Source organism: Sapajus apella, unplaced genomic scaffold (assembly GCF_009761245.1).
Source record: "Sapajus apella isolate SASKATOON/1434 unplaced genomic scaffold, GSC_monkey_1.0 scaffold47, whole genome shotgun sequence".
NCBI classification, from domain to species: domain Eukaryota; kingdom Metazoa; phylum Chordata; class Mammalia; order Primates; family Cebidae; genus Sapajus; species Sapajus apella.
Genome location: NW_022436987.1, coordinates 11,383,175 through 11,396,412, shown reverse-complemented (window position 1 = coordinate 11,396,412; position 13,238 = coordinate 11,383,175). Strand labels below are relative to the sequence as shown.

Genomic DNA, 13,238 nt, shown 5'->3' with positions numbered 1-13,238 from the left:
TTTCTTTCTTTCTTTTTTTCTTTCTTCTTTCTTTCTCTTTCTTTTTTTTTCTTTCTCTCTCTCTCTCTTTCTTTCTTTCTTCCTTCCTTCCTTCCTTCCTTCTCTCTCTCTCTCTCTCTCTCTCCCCCCTTCCCTCTCTCTCTCTCTCTCTTTCCTTTTTTTTGGACAGAGTCTTGCTCTGTCGCCGGGCACCAAGCTGGAGTGCAGTGGCGCGATCTTGGCTCACTGCAACCTCCGCCTACCCGGTTCAAGCAATTCTCCTGCCTCAGCCAACTGAGTAGCTGGGACTACAGGCGCATGCCACCACGCCCAGATAATTTTTGTATTTTTAGTAGAGACAGGGTTTCACCATGTCCATTTTCTATGGAGGTGAGGTAGTATGGCGAAGCAGAAGTGAGATAGATACAGTTCTACGTGTAGTAGTATTTATCTTGATCTGTACCTGAAAGAGGGAGAGGGGTGAAGAAATATGGTGGAAGGATACAGGGTAAGAGAACTACTGGTAGAACCCATAACCCATCTGTATCTATGTTTGTTTGAGTTGTACTAAAGCAGTGAAGATGCCAGGATAGTTATTGATGAGATATTTCCAAATGCAATGGTGACATACTACATAATGTCTAGAGCATGAGGATTCGTTCTCTATCTCCATGGGTGGGTCTAACCTTCATGGCTGAGATAATCTTAGCCTGCCTGTTTTGCACATATGCTCCTCTATGCTGTGGCTGGCATCTCCTCTTTAGTGTGAAGGTGCCTCCCTGGGCAGTGTGCCAGGGAAACAGTAATGTTGGTTGTTTGAGTTAGCACAAACTGTTTGTGCTTGTGTTTGTCAAATACACAGATGATAAGAGAGACTAACAAAAACCAAACCAAATCCAAAAAATATAAAACCACAATTATGTGATAGGAAACAAATAAGGAAAATAGTGTTTTCTTTCCTTGGTCATTTATGATTAATTATTTCAATATTTACATTTAGGGATCCAGGTAGATGTGCTTGTAGGTATACTCTTCTGTAGCTTAGAAAAATAACAGTCTCTTCTGACAAAAAAATTGACTAAACAAATACTTTTAGGTGGAAAATTTTACAAATGATTCCCAATGTTTTTTAAAGGCACTGTTGAAAACCAACTACTTATTATAGTTATTCAACTAATATGTCTGAAAAGTTTGGTTATAGAACCTAAATACTATTACTGTAGTTCACTGTTGAAGACTGGAGGCATTACTCCCTGTTACTTCATTAGGATGGTTACTAAAAGAAGTAAAATTAGAAACTGCATTACATCAAATAGTACAAGCATATTATGGTTGGGCTTGGTGCAAATACTGAAGTAAAAATACAAATTTATTATAACACTGCTACTAAGTGACACTGAGGACCTGGTTTTATTTTTAGTTTTGATTGCAAGCATAAATCTTTAGAGGAGTGCACAGGAACACAAAAGTCATGGTTTTTTTCACTGCATGATAGACCTTTGAAGATCAAATAGTGTGGGTTATTCTTGAAATAACTTAAGCAGTGCTGTTATCACCAAAGGGTCAGGATGGATTTAACAGCATTCCCATAGAATTAGTGTTCTGTGTCACAGGTTACTGTCTTAAAGGCCAATTCTCTCTCCTAGTTTGTTCATTTCTATCATGAGGGCCTAAAGTATATGTAAGTACTCTGATTGCTTATTCCATACATTGCCTTTTCTACAGAATACGCTTGTTCTTTAGGAATAGCAATTCATAATTACTACTGTTTTCTGTTTTAGGCAATTACAGGACTAGAATGATTTTACAAGAGTTATGGCTATAAACTTTGCAAATTTGCTTATAAATGAGTTTTTCTTGAATTTCTGTTTACAAATTTACAGCAATTGTTTTATCTGATGTGATGGAAGTTAAAAAAACTAGAAATACTTAGAGATGAATCATCTGCCACTTTTCAACTCTGATAAAATTATTAACAGCAAAGTTCACATACCTAGTGATTTTTGCTGTCTCTTTAGAAAAATGTGTCAAAACAGTATCTATCAATGTTTAGATTTTATAGATTTTTAAAAATATAATTGTTCTTTCTATAACAATTAGATAAATATTATATTGATCTAGAGACTGACTTGTAAAAAAGATTGACACCACAGATGTTTTTCACTTTCCTGTTTTAATGAAATAATGAACCAGAGTGTTTGCCAGTATTTTCTGTATGTCTGTGTAGTTGTAGAACTTCAGAATAATATCTAGAATCATAGAATCTCAAAAAATAGAGCTGGAGGTCCTTTGTATATTATGTAATCCAACTTCTTACTTTTCATATATGGATCTAAATATCCAGAAAAGAAAAGTCACTGCTCTAAATAATATACTAAATTACTAAGGTGGAAACTTAATATTCCCCTGAATATAGAATGTTTAGTCCATTTTACATGGTTTCTTGATTATCTTGTAACCAATAGGGAGTAATTATTGCAGAACCCATGGACTCTTTTTGCTAACAACAAATGCACACCACAGCTAGTTTTATAAATATGTATATATATTATAATACAGCAACACCCATAGTGTTTTTAATTTATACCACTTTGCATTAATGTAGACATTTCAAAGCTCTCCTTTGTACTCTCTGTTATCAACATCTTTTACTTCTTTTGAAGTCTGTGTGATATACATAAAAGCAATTAAAATCTTCCCCCATTTGGGGTTAGGGACACAAGGTCTTCTTAATTAAAACTCAAACAAAAGCTACTGGCAAGAATTCCTACTATATGATTAAGGTCTAAAGTATTATGATACATTAGAATCATTGTTAACTGTTGGGATTAAAAGAAATCAATATGTTGGGGAAAAGATCAGTTGAATCTAATTAGTGAAATCAATGTTTACATAAAAGAAAACACTGAAGTTTAATAACAGGTTCTGATTATAAATAAACACTGGCTAAAATTGTTCTTTGTTATTATTACACTGACCACATAATCATATTTTGAATTCATTGAAAAAGAATCTGAAACTTACTGTTTGTAGTTAATTATTATAATTAAAAGTGTAAAACAAAAAGTCATACCTTATTTCAAAAATTTCAATTATAAAATGTTCTTATATGTGAAAATAGTCACCAATTATAAAATATTTTTATTGATTTTGTTTTTAAAAGGCTAGTTTTAGCAATAGCTACAGCCTAGAGTGGGTAAGGAGGCAAAGCTGGATTAAAGCAAAAACAACCCAAAGTATTCTTACACAATTATGATTACATTAAATATGTATTAGTCTATTTGGTAACATATTGAAACAAAAAGGAATATGTCTTGATATAATACAAAAACAAGACATTTCACTTTTTTTTCCTGATTGCTGTGATGAAAATAAACATAGCTAACATGGAGAAGAAAAACTGTTACTAATTGAAGCTTAGATTTTAAGTAAAATGAAGGTCATTAGCAATTTCCTGGAAGCCACTCAGATTGCTTACCAGGAAATAGTGGCTAGCAGGACATCTGTAATCGCCCTGTGTGGAATTAGTGAAATCATACTGGAGCTTAAATGATGTGTGTAGATTTATGCTGAGGGGGAAACCTTTCTCTATTAAAGTAGTTAGTATTCTTTGAATACAAACAATTTTTGTTCAGTATTAATGTACAAACCCAGAATTGAAAACAATCATTAACATCTACATATATACATCTCTACATCCATATGTTAATACACACATATAGATTGGATTATGACTCATAGTGGAAAGAGAGATGGCAGGGTAATATCAGAATAATGTGAATCTGTGAGTGAAATATGTTTAGGAAGATTAAAAGAACTTGTCCTATAACTTGGAATGCTGATTTCATAACATTTTGGGGTGGTAAATTTAGTCCCATTTTTGTAGCATTTTCTTATCTCAATAAAGATATGAGAAAAGTTGAGTGTTAAAAATGCCTCTGAGGACATAAACTTAAGTCTGACTTATTCTGCATTGTTATGGGAGAAATGGGGTCATTGATTTAGAGACTTTTAGTCCAGCATCTCTATATTACCTGAATGATTGGTTGGCTTAATGAGGATTAACATCTTTGGAACTATTAAAAATGTCAGAGGAAAACTGAGGAGAGTATATCTGTGCATCAATTTGTGGAGTAAATTATGTATATACATAGAAAAGTACTGGAAGGATATTTAGTAAACTGTTAACAGAGGTTGACTGTGCAGTAGGAAATGAATGATATAGGGTGAGGCTGATTTTTAAATTTTGTGCTGTATAATTTGTACTATAGGATTTTTTAAAGTGATGTATTATGCATTGCCTTTTGAGTAAAAAAAGATTATTTTTAAAAAAGACTGAATAATAAAGATGAATGACTAGTTTTCTTATTTTTACAAAAGAAAATGGATGTACTACCTACTTAGCTTCTGAATTAGATGGAGGGTGTTACAGAGAAAATATGTACTTTATAGGGTGAAATGAAGTAGGGAATCAATAAATGCTACAGTAAGCAACAGCACATCATATTTTAGTACTTGAAACTGGAAATATTTATTTTTTTTTAAATTTTTTTCCCATTTATTTATTTTATTGCGTTTTAGGTTTTGTGGTACATGTGAAGAACATGCAAGATTGTTGCATAGGTACACACGTGGCAGTGTGATTTGCTGCCTTCCTCCTGAGAGATAGCAAGGGGAGAGAGAGAAACTGGAAATATTTAATAGAATGACTAGAACTGAAATTTTCAAATTTTTGACAGGAGACATTTAAAGTCTTAAATTTTTATTGAGGACCCTAAAAAGCTTGGTTTGTGTTTGTTTATATTTATTCTGTAGAAATTAAACCAGAGAAATTTAAAAAGTACTTACTAATTAATTTAAAGCTTATGATATTAAACTTTTTACATAGGGCCAAGTGCAGTGGCTCAGCCCTGTAATGCCAGCACTTTGGGAAGCCAAAGCAAGAGGAATACTTGAGGCTAGGAGTTCAAGACCAGCCTGGGCAACATAGCAAGACCCCATCTCTACAAAAAATTTAAAGATTAACAGTGTGGTGATATGTGCCTGTAGTCTTAGCTACTGGAGAAGCTAAGGTAGGCAGTTCATTTTAGCCCAGAGGTTCAGGGCTACAGTGAGCTATTATGATGGCAGCACAATATATTAACATGTAACAAATTTTTATGAAAAATAGCTGTAACCAAATAACTAAACAAAAACAAATTAATGAGATGAGTGGCATTGGTTTACATTTTTCAGATCTCTTTAATGCATGGGTTAATAGATGTTGGACTCTCATATCTGTTTCTGCATTTAGTCTGCTTTGATAAGCTTTTGATTGAAGTATACGAAGACAACCTGACCTCATTTTGATATGGAGTTAAAGAGAGGAGTATTTTACAACCTTTTAATGTAATTATGAGTATTCTTCTTTGATACTTCACCAAATTTCACAAATGGTAGTTCTTAAAAGTTAGGTCGAGTATAGGATCTGAAACCCTATCAATGAACTTTTCATACTTTTATATTAAAATCTATTTGTTTAACCTTAACAAATAAATCTTTTACTCCATGCATGATTTTGTAACATTGTGTATAACTCTTTTCCTAATGTTGATGCATTTCATTATATAGTATCAGAAAATAGAATTTATTAATATCACCAATCTCATCAGAAACGTCTTTAAAAGTATTTGGAAATTGTCATGCTCTTGATGGCAGATAGAAGTTTTCCAAAACTGTCATTTTCCCTGGAATGAATTATTTTAATCAATACTATCAGTTGCTTTTCTTGAAGTGACAAGCCTCACTTGCCAAATATTGAGATCTGAATAATGATATTTACTTAGTTGTTCTTTCAAATAAGTGTTTTTCTATTCGAAAAGCTTTGATAAAGTTCAGCTTCCAATGCCAATAAAAGCACAAGTGATGGTTTTCCTTGAAACAACTGTTATACTTCTGTGTATAAGAAAAGCGCTTCCTGTTTCATTATATAGATTATTAAAAGCATATGTACCTAAAAGTCACCAGTTAATAAAATTAATAATTTTATTGGTTTCATCAAGGACATTCTTAAATGACATTAGATTTTTTTTGTTTACTTGTTTTATTACAAATGTATGATGGTGAAGGATACAATGACTACAACATTTGATTCCTTTGATTCATGATAAGAAACCAGCAGTTTTACTATTTCATTTGCATAATCAATGCAGATGTCATCACTGTAACATGCAAATGCTGCCTTAGCATTACTATAAAAATTATGAAAATTATTTCAGGGCCACCTTGAATAGTTCTCTGGAACTCCCAGGGATCTAAGAACTGTACTTTGAGAACTGCTGAGCTAGAACCTTAGATTAGCATTTAATTATCTTGACAATAAGTTAATTGCTTAGTAAAACCACAGAGCAACTTAGTCACATTTAAGAGTTCAAAGATTCTATGAAGACTCTGAATGAAGTTGCTGGCTTAAAGAAATTCGTTGCTTTCTTCCCCTGGATCTGCAACTGTGGCATAATAAACATGGACTGTAGAGTTGATCACATGTGGGTACAATAGATACAAATTGATCAGTTTATTTAACCTATTGTACTCTCAACTCTCTAACCTGAAAAGTGGTTTTAAAAAACCATATGCATTTCAGAATTAATGTGAAGTTGAGATGGTAGTTGTAAAGTGACTTACAAAATAGATTCTCAGTAAATAGTTTTCTAGTAGGAATAGGAAAAAGAGTATTTGGATATGTGCCACCAATAGGTAACTGGAACTGTCATTACCTCTTGTATCACAAATTATCTCACAGGAAATGATTAAACATTTATAATACTGAGAGGAAGCCCCAGAAATTGGTATCATCACAAATGTCAAATTTACAGCCTAGTTCATGTCACCAATGCTTGCTCAACCAAAAATGATATTCAATTTTTTGATAATTAAAACATTTTTTGAATAATCTAGGCCTGGTAAATACTAGCCTATTCAGCTTCCTTCCCATCTTATAACAGGTAGTTTAGTTATTATATGCCTCCCAACCCTTTGCAGTATTATTAAATTACCCGGTTTAAGTACAGGCCAAATTTTTTACCTAAAAATGTTATTTTCTTTATAATTTTGCTTCTGGTATCTTGTTATAGTAGTAGCTAAAACATAGAGGTCTTCCTGTTAAAATGTAATATTTCTGGACACATAGTTAATATGAATGTTTTTAGCATAACTGTGATAGTGAGATTTTAATATATATACATTTATTTTAAAAGTTATGAGATTTTTATAATGTTAGTACATACAAAAGTATGAAAACATTTTAAAAGGTTATGCTATTGATATCTGCTGTATTTCACTTTAGCCTTTTTTTTTGAATAAACACATATAGTTTTATATAGTTTAAAAATAGACATTTGTGACATTTATGTATAGCTGATTCTTGAAAGAAAAATGCATGGAATAGTAATTAATCTCTATGCTATTTATAGGCCCAGGAATGCTCTGTGCCTTGCACCCTAGTTGCTAGGATGTGTCCTGGATATTCCTTTAGCTTAGAGTCTGCTCTTGTTCAAAGTCTCAAGGGATAGCTATGTCACATTAGGAAGTGGCCCATAGTACTAGACCTCCCACACACTTATTATTTAGGTCATTTGTCTGAATTTTTAAAAAATTACCAGGCTAACCACTTAATACAATGTGTGTATTTTCATCCAAACGGTATTTTTATGAATAAGGGCCTTGAAATAAGCCTAAATTGTACATTATTGTCTATATTTTTAAATATGTTGCTACTGTTAGTAATTACTATGAGTGCATATTTAATGCACTGGGGAAATTTGATGCAATTATTCCATTTACTTGTGATTTCCTTTCAATCCAAATGTCTGTATTAAAATACTGAAAAAGAAAACTACAGAGAATTTAGGTCATTTAAAAAGTGCGTTCATTTGTGTACCCTGCTAGTAAACTTCTATTGCACTAACCAAGATAAAATTAGAATGGGCCTGACACATTAAAGGATAGGGTTCTAAAATTTAGGTGATTTAATATAAAGTTACCTTTTAAATATAACCTTAAAAAGGCTGAGCCAATTGCAAGGCAACTTCCTTATAGAAGTCAATGAGAGATGAATATAACTGAGCTCAAAATGTAGCTAGTTTAACTTCAGACAAATTATTTTTCCCCAAGCTCTTTTCAACACTTAGGATTTGATTATACCTGGAAATGGATTGAAGAGACAGAAGTTGGTAGCTCTTAGAAAGTCTGTACAAAATGACAGAAATAACAGAGAAAAGGTCTAAGACTCTCTCTTCCATGAGTGCCTAGCGTTTTTTTAAAGCTCAGACAATTTGGGTACTGAAAAAGATCTCTAATGCTGAAAGGGTCTGAAAATAAGAAGAGTGCAAGAGGGGTACAGCTTTTGTAGACCCACTTTTTATTTTATCCTTTGATCATAAACGAGTAAGAAAAGTACGTGTTTCACGGAAATGATTCAATATCATTAAAATGGTTTGGTCAGGGAATAGAGTAAGGTAGAAAAGTACAAGTGTTAAATGAAGGAAGGAACTCCACGTCCATTTGTTTGGTAGACATCACCAGTGTTAGTTTCCTTTCAAGTTAATGTGCGATTATTTTTATACATGTTTTAATAATATTTTTAAATATCTCTCCATGAAAGAGGTGAGATTTGAAATGAGATCTTTTTCATAGCTCTAAAATGTTTTTTTTTCATATAATAATAATGAGATACTTGTGTTCTTATGCTTAAAGCAAAGAGTTACATTCCTATTAACATTTGTTTAACTAGGCTTCCATCACAACAGGTGCACAATTATTTTTATGAGTAAAATATTATCAACCTTCAAAATTAGCCAGGGCAAAATGCAAGTTGTCTGATTAAATAATCAGAGCTGATACTTAAAATACATTTGATTTCCACAGGAATTTTAAAATGTTAAGTCCTAATCTCTTATTCTGATGTGCAGAGAGAGTTGCAATTGTTTGTAGTATGTAAGTAGTAGCTTGTATTGTAACTAGTTTGCTATATTTCATATAATTCAATTGATTATGAAACAGATTACTAGGTTATTACTTCTAGTCTAACATTTTAATCTGGAAATGAAGTGGTGGTATGCTCCACATTAAATCAGTAAAAAAAAAAAGTGGCTCTTTCCGTTTGAATACTATTCTGCATTCAACTTAAAAGGGTACATCAGTTTAGAAAATTAAAATTCAGTCGTGTTTATTTAATTTGTGGGGGTTAAAAATAATAAGAATATGTATATTGGCCCATAAAATGTATATGGATATGTACACCAAAGTTACTGTATATATTGATGAACAATAAGAAATCCTAAATGGTAGGAAGCAAACATAAAATCAACATCCCCTTACCCCCAACTGAACTGAACAGAAAGCTTATCTAGGAGGCGACTTCACCATGTTTTAGAAGTGCTGCAGCAGTGTAGTTGTTATAAACCAATTACAGGCAGGTAACTGTTTTTATAGCCGAATCTGTTTGTCAATCATGGGAATGCAATGAATCAGGAGAGGGGATCTGAAATACAAACCACAGAGTAAGGCAGAGAATCTGGAATGGGTCCAAGCCACAAAAATTAGGGCAGGAGTATAGATGGGATTGAAACTATACATGTGCACATGGCTCCTGTCTTTGACTATATTCTTCAAATAGACTCAGAAGTAGAAATTATTAGAAATAAAATGTTAGCTTTGTATTGGAAACAGTCTGATTTTAAAGTTTGTTAGAAACTATTTGGTCACTTATAGGAGTGCGATTGTAAAAGAAATTTTCTGTACATCTTTACAACTGTAAGGCATTTTTAATATTGGCTCATAATCCTTCTTAAATTAATATTTTAATTTAATTTTTGGTTTGGAAGTATACTGAGATATACCTCTGACCATATTATAAATAGATAGGGTTTTACTACTTTGATATTCATCTACAGCAATTTCTAACTTATATACCTCTTTATGAAGAAACTTTGGTTTTTATCTGGACCCAGGAACACATTTTTACTCAAGGAAGTAAAAGCACCTCTACTGTTAAACATGTAGCTCTTGTGCTCAGGTTGCAGGATGTCAAGAGACAGCAAAGTATGTATACAAAGAGTGCTTTACGTAAGTCTATAGGGCTACAAGTTTTTCTAGTCTAAAATATGGGAAAACCTACTGAGACCCTGAAGTTTACCTTGGTAACTTCAAGGGAGCAAAAATAGAATTTTATTAAGAAAGCTAAAGAAAATGAAATGGGCACGACCATGCTGTGGTTTTGCTTAAACACAGGCTTTCACATCCATTGAGCGTTCTGGATTTCTTGTTAACTGGCTACTGAAAGGAGCTCTTTTATTTTTCCAATCATAGTTCTTTGTGCCAGTAGGCATTTGCCTCAAAGCATGATGGCTGTTCTCTAACCCTCACAGTTGACTGTTCATTTCTCAGCATGATTATCACGTTTTACTGTTGCCCTCCCAGATGAATGTTGAGAAGTGTTTTACAGGAATACTTGTTACTTGTCTCAAGTCTGTTTCTGTGCACTATTCAGTTTTGATGTTAGGAAGAAGAAGAGGGGAATCACCACTATCCGATATGGCTTTCTGTACCTGGTCCATTTTTCTTGAGTATTTACAAAGGCTTATTTATAATGGAATTTGAATTAATGATGAAGAAAAAAAGGAATAAGAAGTGATGAATGAGGTGAAATGAAATACTAGAGAAAAGAGATTTTTTTTTAAGTCTAAAAAGAAGAATTTGCTTAAGATTACAGGAAGGTGCAACTCCGAGCTGTTCCTAAACGGCCATCTTGGATCTGTTGGGGGGAAATAGGGGAGGGTCAGTGGGGTTGGGGAGTTGGGGAGAGATAGCATGGGGAGAAATGCCAGATATAGGTGATGGGGAGGAATGCAGCAAATCACACTGTCACATGTGTACCTATGCAACAATCTTGCATGTTCTTCACATGTACCCCAAAACCTAAAATGCAATAAAATAAATTAAAAAAAAAAGAGTCAGAGGTGGGATGTTTGCTGGACAGAAAGGAAGGAGAGGCCTAAAACATTAAAAGCTTTACTTGCTGCAAAAAAAAAAAAAAAAAAAAAAAAATTACAGGAAGGGCTCTGAGGGGATTCTCTGTATTATATTTCATAAACAAAACTGGAAGTAGGACCACAAAAATACCCTTTCCTGACGAACTGATTCTTATTGTGATTGACACTAAGAAAAGCTTTCTTTTTGGAACATTAATCTCAGAACCAGGAAGGGATCTTGAGAATTTATTTCATCCATCCCTCTGTTTTCCAGAAGGAATGCATTTGTAGAATCTCAGTCACTCCACAAATCTTTTTAACGTGCTGATTTATTTGCCCATCATTGTGTTAGGTTTTGTGGGGTTTATGTAATTTCATATTTTCTACCATTCAGACATGAGAAATTCCTATTTGTAAAGCCCTACCAAGAAGTGAGAGAGAAGGTGCTGACAAAAACAAGGACTACCGTTTTTTTTGGGGGGCAAATCCTTGATATCACAGTGACTTTGTGTATTTTATCTCACTTAATCCTCAAACCAATGCCATGAGATGGACATTATTTTCCTCCATTTACAAAAGAGTTAACAGAGCCTCAGAAAAATGAAATCATTTTGTTCAAGACAGCAAAATAATAGTGGCCAAACCAGGATTTGAATTGAGGACTGTATGATGCTAAAACTCATGCCCTTGTCACCAAGGTATACTAACATATCCTCCAGACATTATTGAAACACACTTCCTCATGAACTTTTCAAATGTATCATACTACTCTTTAACCTAAACAAACAGCAAAACAAAACCAAACAACAGAAACAGTGATTATCCTCTATATGAGAATGTCATACACTTAACTGTGAAATTTACTTTTCTTTTGAGAATGGTGGGATTAGAATTACAGAAAAAGCCTATAATTTTTCTTTTCAAGTTTCCCCTTTTCCATTAATTTAAATTTTTCATGTTTGAGGATCTTACTTCTCCTTTAGTACACTATGCTTTTCTAATTTGCTGTTAAGAATTATTTCATATTATTTTGACTTTCTAGAATAATGTGATCTACAATTCAACAGTGAGTCATCTCTGTTTCAACCCTGACAGTTGACAGGGTGCCTGAATATATCATGAGAGTATAGAATGCAAGCTTTAGAAACTCTGGATGCTGGCTAGACTCCTGGGATACTTACATTTTTAGCATAGAGGCATATATATTTCTGTGTTTACTGCAAAAACTTATGAATCATGAATAGAACTTGAGTAACAAATTGTGGTGTGGCTAATTATTAAATTAAAACTATGAGAAATAGTTCAAGGAAGATTGTCATCTGTCTTACAATGATTCCTTACCACTATTTCGTAATCTTTATCTCACCCTGAAATCTGTTAATTGCTTGATTGTCTTGATATTTTTCTATTCATACCATAATTTTCTGGTATCCCTGAAGATAGTTTAGGAAGTCAGCTTTGTTCTCTTTTGCTCATCATGATGATGAAATAGCTGGTACTTATGAAATAACAAGTGGTTTGAATTTGGGAATATATAGAGAACATTATTAGTTTGACTATTAAGTCATCAAATTGTCTTAAGCAGCTTCTACTTAAAAGGTTCCAGGGCTCGAGGGGAAAGCCAAAAGAAATCAGACTCAGGAGTGTATACTTGAAACGCTAACTTAGACAGATACTTTCGGTCTGGCTAAAGTCATGAATGGGGACATGAATACTGCATCTCCTTGCAGAGAAATAGAGTTCAGACAATCAACATTGGCAGCATAGGATCGGGGGTAATGGTTATTTAAGCAGTTGAGTCACTTTAATGGATCAGAGATGTCCAAGAATGTAAATTAGGAGAATGAAGAACATAAAGGCAGGTACCCAAGCACTTGTAACATTAGATAACAAGTCAAAAAGTAAGCTCTGTTAAAAATGTGTTAGCATATAAGACACAGAAGGACTAGGTAGTAGGTACCAGTAATTCAGCACTGAATGAAGAAGATAAATAGGTCACTACAAATAGTACTTGAGAGTGTTGTGACCTTTTGATTCTAGGGTGACATTGTTCAGTCCTAGCTACTGCTTAGTATAGTTACAGACCAATATTTCTGGCTAGATAGAAGGAAAAATTTTTAGACTATTCTAAACCTGTGTTGCCCAGTACTGAAGCTATTAGCTACATGTGGCTACTTAATAAATTTAAATCAAATTAACTAAAATTAACATCAGTTTCTCAGTAACATTGGCTGCAATTTTTTTTTTTTT

At 33.2% G+C, this 13,238-nt stretch overlaps 1 protein-coding gene and 1 long non-coding RNA gene across 25 annotated transcripts in view; both read left to right on the top strand.

Moving 5' to 3' along the window:
* The window catches only part of SOX6 (SRY-box transcription factor 6), a 655,463-nt gene that overhangs the window by 393,448 nt on the left and 248,777 nt on the right, over positions 1-13,238 (top strand). The window lies entirely within an intron of this gene.
* Positions 7,336-11,797, top strand: LOC116525262. The gene is made up of 2 exons (XR_004257642.1): positions 7,336-10,733; positions 11,075-11,797. It is a non-coding gene; the product is annotated as an uncharacterized LOC116525262 (long non-coding RNA).